The sequence below is a fragment of the Metopolophium dirhodum genome, chromosome 1 (assembly GCF_019925205.1).
Source record: "Metopolophium dirhodum isolate CAU chromosome 1, ASM1992520v1, whole genome shotgun sequence".
Classification (NCBI taxonomy): Eukaryota; Metazoa; Arthropoda; class Insecta; order Hemiptera; family Aphididae; genus Metopolophium; species Metopolophium dirhodum.
In genome coordinates, this window is record NC_083560.1 from 41,668,721 (window position 1) to 41,675,721 (window position 7,001).

Here is a 7,001-nt window from a genome sequence, read left to right on the forward strand (position 1 = left end):
AAATCCCATTCTAACCTAACCGTACTAAAATCGGATGAATAAAAAAAAAACAAATTTAACCCTTTGTAACTTAATTTATCTTCTTCCCAGAGGTCCAATCTATCCACAAACATTAATTTATATATATATATATACACAGACTATAACTATACAGACTAAACTCTGGAACTACTTATCAGATCTTCTTGTATATTATAAATGTGTTGATTTTTTTTTAAACGAAATAGTATTTCACGGAGAAGGTTCATATAAAAGAAAATTTTAGAAAAATCCACATGTGCACAATATATTGGTTGCTATTGGTTAATCTAACGTATTTGTTGATTTGTATTATTGTCTTTTGCCAATATATATATAAGATCTGATAAGTAGTTCCAAAGTTTAGTCTGTATAGTTATAGTCTGTGTATTTATATAGTTAGTTAGTAAATTAGACCTCTGGGAAGAAGATAGGTTAATATTTACAAAGGCTTAAATTTGTTTTTTATTTCATTCATCGGGTTTTAGTACGGTTAGGTTAGGATAGGATTTTGATTATATTAAGTAAAAACGACAAACTTGGTATAACTTTGATACCTGATAATGTACTGCTATGCGTATCAGAATTTTTATTCCGGGAAACGGAAAAGTTAAGATAAATTTTGAATACTATAGGTACATCGAATATTAAATAGCAAATTGAACAAAGTTTGAGTCATATAGAGTTGATACATTTAACGGGCAACGAAGTGCACGGGATCAGCTAGTCTATACTATTATATAAAGAAGAGTTGTTAGTAACCATTGTTGAGGGTAATCTCTGGAACTAATGAACCGATTTCGAAAATTTTTTCACCGATAGAAAGCCACATTCTTTGAGAGTGTCATAGACTAATTTAAAAAGGGAATTGATCACCAGGTAGGTTCTCAAACCGGAATTTTGAGATTTACGATAGTAATTGTTGTTTATTAATGGTTGCTATGAGTTATAGGAGTTGAGCATAATACTGATTTATTATTATAATTTATTATTACGTAACAGGCCATTGTTTATAATAATTTAAAACTCCTTTGTTTATTAAGTTAGAGAATCGATCAAATGCCATAAACCTTCTCCGCAATGAGCTCTTCAATTTAAAAAAAAATAATCATAACAATCGGTTCAGTAGCTTCCGAGAACATAGGCCTCAAAGGTTTTCATTTTCACATTTATATTTAAAGATATATATATTTATTATATAGTTCAATTGGCTAAACCTTCCTACCCACCCCCACCTATTTCCGCTCGTGACCACCAAGTAATTTTTTGATATACCGTGTTGTTTGAAGCAATAATAATTAAATAAATTCTATGGATTACTTATGGCACTTATGATAAATTCGTACCTACTTCGTAGTTATTATGTCAGGGGATGGACACAACACATCAGCAGCGAAACCAGCGGCCATTTTAATTGAGGTACTTTTGTTATCAAATTATATGATCAGTGATAACTGATATCCGTTATTAATTTTATTTTCAATTTTGTACCTTTGTGGTATTCCTTGTGATTTGGTCGGTTTATAGTTTTATACAACTATACTTTCTGTATAATAATACTGTTATTAGTAATCTGTTACCTATACGTTGTTCTGCCTGACTTGGCGACTTTATTTTCGTACAGCGGCACTATTGTTCTGTGTTTAGGCAACAATATTATCAACATAATTATGTTGTATTTAGTTCAGAGTGGCATTAATTCCAATAGGACAACAAAGCAAAAGGATGCAGGTTGTTTAGTGTTCCTAAGGATGTGCTTCGGTAAGTTTTTGCTAATTATACTCATTTGTGTTTTTAACTAAGAAAATATTTGTAAACTTTACAGCATGCTTAATAAATTGTGGGCGACAAGATTTGCTAAACAAATCTATTGATGTACTAGCTAAGTACTACTGTGTTTGTTTGAATCATTTTAGCAAAAATATGTTTTCAAGTACTGACAAGTCTCGACTATTACCAAAGGCAGTTCTTAAAGAATTGGGTACCTAATTTTAATTTTGATTAAATTTTGTTGTGTGTAAGTAATCTTAATTTTATTTATTTTTGTGGAGGAATTTTATAATATATCTGTCAAAAAAATTGGATTAGAAATTTCAACAGTGGATAACAATTGTCTTGATGGAACAGTTTTTGATTCATCAGTTGCCACAAGTCTGCTACCATCTAAAGAAAATCAATCAATTTCTGTTATTTGTAAGTTTACCAAAATGTATGTATACCTACTGTCATAATAAAATGCAAAACATCAGTTGCGTGACCAGCACAAAATATTTTTGCAGCTGCACTTGACACAGGAATAACCAAAACTCTAATTATTACTTTTTTTATATCATTGAGTACTGGTTCTAAACCTGTGAGTTCTTTATGGAAATCAGAAATGTCAACATCTTCATTCAACATCGTTTTTACCAATTTTTCCTGTGATATGATTTGTTGAGTTTTCTTCATATAACTCACCTAGGTATACCATAGTTTTATTATATCCATAAAGTTAGTAGAATTGGGATAACACACATCAATAACCCTAAGAAAATCATTATTTTTTTCAAATCTATTAGCTAATTCACTAAGAATTTTATCAATTATCTCAAAATGTTACTATCTAAACGCAACAATTTTATTACTAGTACATGTACCTTGTGTTTCATTTTTCTTATAATTAACCTTAACTAGGACATGACTATCGGTACTAAATTTTAGAGATAAATTTGATTTTCTAACTGTATTTAAATCAGTTATATCTGATGATATAATATTTGTAATTTTTGAAGCAATTAAAGTTTCCTCAAAAAATTCATCAATTTTTTCTTGAGTTCTTATATTACTTAGTTGTAATATAGTTGACTTAACCAATTTTAAGCACTTAATATCTAAATGTAAGTAAAGTAAATTTATGTAAGTAAATAGATAAATGATTAATGATGCCTAAAATATCATCCATGTAAAATAACATAAATAATATTTCAAACTTACAAAATTGATTCAAGAGACCCTTAGCTTCAACAGTTTCTCTTTTTTTATTATTTAATGCACATTTTTTAAAGCATCAATGACACATTCAAATCTATGTTTAAAAAAATGTAATCATTTATATTTTGATACCCATCTGGCTTCACAGTGTTGTGGAAATTTCATAACATTTGCATATTTCTACTGTGATTTCATAAAAACATCATGCCGTATGATTGATAAACCCTGAAACGCATAAATTGCTTCAAGAAGACCAACTAATTCATCTAATGTGTTAACTTTTTTTGCTCCATCGACTAATATTAAATTTAGCCTATGTGCGTAGTAATGTATATAGAGGCAGGGATTCTTAGCAGTTCACGAACTTTCACCTGTACACCGTTATTAGAGCCAGAAATTATGGATGTACCGTCATAACTTTGACCAACATACTCGGTTACCTATGTCTAAATTAATATTTTTCAAAAGTTCATAAATAGTGTTTGATAAACTATTAGTATCAAGATCTTGTATCAGGACAAATTCAAGAAAACGTTCTTTTATATTTGATCCCGAAACATAATATCTAACACAGATGCTCATTTGTTCCTGTTTACTTATGTCTTGTGCTTCATCGGTGGTGTCACTCTAGTGCACGAGGTAATAATAGTGATATATGATAATATTATAATAATATAATAAGAACTTTGCTAGTCGCCAAGGTGTATAGATAATATTATTATCTATGAGTAATGTGTATAATATACTATTATATACTAATATATTATATAACCTGATGGCTGATACTTTTGTGTTAATAATAATACATTTTGATGAAGATATTTTTACTTGTGATTAAAAAAAATTAACGGTCAAATAAAAATTGGACAGACTCAGGCCTAGTAGGCCTACCCTGTAAACATGCCACTACAAAACATGCAAACAAACAATGCTATTAATAATTATGTCTATACATAATGGACTATCAAATAATAATAATATAATTTTTTTAGGTAATGAATCTAATGCTGGGACATCACCAGTTTTGTAACTTTCAACACAAACAACACAGCTAATGTTAATAAACACTCCCAGGAAACGAAAGCTCAAACTGGAAGTTAAATATGTAGCTCAGAAATAAACGTCAATAATTAGAACAATTTGAAAACACTTTCCAACCAGGTAAAAGACATTGTGTAGTCAGATCAACACTTTAATCAAGCTTGTGATTCCAAATTACAAAATGGCCAAGAGGAAATCACAAAGTATGCGTTACTGTAACTAGATAAAGCAGTTGGCTCTTTCCATATACAGTTATATTCTGTGGTTAGGTACCATATATTATATAGTTATTTATTATCTATGGTAGACGGTAGTTACTGCATAGAGTAATATAGAGGCACAGAATACATTTATTTTTTAAAAATAATTTTATTTAATTTATTTAAAAATAATTCACTAATTTAATCTAAACAATTTATTCTGTGATAGAGGGCACCGCTCCCTATCATGACTGTATAACCGAGTTGACGCCCAAAACAAAATACCCTGAGTCAATTAACTTGATATTTCCTCACTAGGTTACGTTTAAAACTACATAAAAAAGTGATTATCATTTGTTATGCATACTGTCTGATAGTAATATAACGAAAATCCAAATACGAATAATTACAAATTTGAATTGTCGTTTCTTTGTTATTGGCATATATCGATTTACATTACCAATTAAATTAGCCATTGTTATTGTGATACTTAAATTATTAATAAATTAAGTATGTTGTTGAGCGTTATTACAGTATTTTAAATAATATAAATTTAGTTTGTTAAAATGCCGAGCTGTTTTGTTTGTGGTAAATCAAGTAAGGTAACATTTTTAACAAGACTTCAAAATATTACTTTTCATAAGTATCAGTATCTATATTATTTTATTAACTTAAAAGTTAATTTAAATAAATATTTCTTTCTATACTGTTAAGTTTTACTTTTGAACAGATACTCTACTGTTCCGATGATATGTGAAAAATAGTTTGATTTTTTAAAGGAAAATGGGTTAGATGTAGGCTACATTACAAAACATAGCATGATATGTTTTAGTCATTTTGACCCAACTTTATGCATCGCAAATGATAAAAACTGTAGAACTTTATCAAAAACAGCGGTACCTAGTATTATAATATCTAGAGCAAAGAGTATGAGTTGGTTATAATATTTTTTTCCCAATTTTAATCAATTTTATATTTGTATAATTTATAATTGTTTTAGGCAAAAGCTCTGTTTCCTGGAAAAAAGATTTGCTTAGCAAGTATTCCCACTCCTATTATTGATATGTACAAGTCTTTAGTAAAGGTAATATATTTTTAATACATATTATATATATGTAAGATTAAGTTATATATACTTTATTTATATAATTTTTAAACTGCCAACAGAATTGATAGTGAAAGATTAACCACTTCAGATGAAGAATTGCCACAGTTGGATGTATCAATGAAATCAAATTATCCAATAAGTTGTTATGTTGAGAATCGTTCTATTCAAGTAATTTTATTTATATAATTATATATATAAACTTACATAAGAATACTAGTAAGTTATGATTAACCATTAAAACATTGAATTTGACATTTGGTATCTGCAAAAAATATTACCAGTGAAGGAGTGTCATTATTAGATAATAGTGGGTTATCTAATTCTTGATTGTTAGTTCTTGTTTGAATACTACAGTTGAAGTAATTTTCTTTATAATCAAATGCAATCTTCTAATTTAGAATAAATTGTATCATTTAATATTTTGTACTTATATTATATTTAGGACAATGTGGATCCTTCATTTTTGGCTGCTTCTAGCAGCATTGCTGTTGATAATACTCCAACACTTCAAAAAACATTAAGACGTAAAGGAAAAAACATTTTCTTTAACTGGCACATCTACTAGACTGTGATTTTAATGCAAGCAAATTAAATAGTATATTTGATAATATTGCTGTATTTATGGATCCAGCTCATATAGTCAAGCTTGTGCTGAATGCTTTGGGAGAGAACGAGAATTTATTGATGGGCATGGTAAATAAATACTTTTATATTTTGTAGAAAAATTATTTTTGATTCATGATAATATAAACGATATTAACGCACTTGTATGATGGAGAAAACAAATGTTTCTGTAGCGTCCTCTTAATGATTTCTCATAAAACAATTTTCTTATTTTGCTATAATTTAAAAACTTATAACTGTGGTTAGTTAAAATTTTCACCAAAAGTTTATTTTATCATTTTCTATACATCATACAATTTTCAAAATATTTTTTCTTTTTTTGGGTTATGACATTTTTATAAAGACATTCGACATTTAAAATTTTTTTAGTTTTTTTTCACTTTAAGTCATTAACAATTTTTTTTGATACCTACTAACTTTATATCATTGAATTAAAATTGAACACATTCATTATAGTGGCTCTCCTTTTTTAAAGGTATGTTGGAAGTCTCATGTATGTTTAGGCTCTTACAATTGCCATTCTACCAACTATAAATCAAGGAATTGCTGATGCAAGTATAATATCTCTTTGAAACATACCATTGTACTACAGATATCACACAAAACGACCATCAAGGCACAGTTTAAAATAAACAGTCAATATAGACGATTGTCACTATAAACGAAAAGTGATAAAAAGCAAAAAAGTGTTTATACATACATGCAAATCCCAAAGTAAGTGTACCTATACTGTATACTCTATCTCCATGTAATCCATGTACATCAAACAGATAATTAATGTGTTTGTGATTACATTTTCTAGCTGACAGAATTCTCGGACCAATCCGCCCATGATTGCTACCAATATGTCATTATAAACGATGTAGTTATAGGTGATATTATCCACTATATATCATAAAAATAATTTATGCGTATCATTTTTTAATAGGTAACATTGTTGTTCATGCAGATGGAGCCAACAAAAATAACAATAATAGTGTCTACAAAAAAAAAATTCTCAACCACAACTCCACAAGAAAACTATCGTCAAGCCGGTTTAG

The 7,001-nt window shown here is 28.4% G+C and overlaps 1 pseudogene; it reads left to right on the top strand.

Annotated features, from left to right (window-relative positions):
• Positions 1-1,380: 1,380 nt before the first annotated feature.
• On the top strand, positions 1,381-7,001 carry LOC132938781 (uncharacterized; annotated as a pseudogene).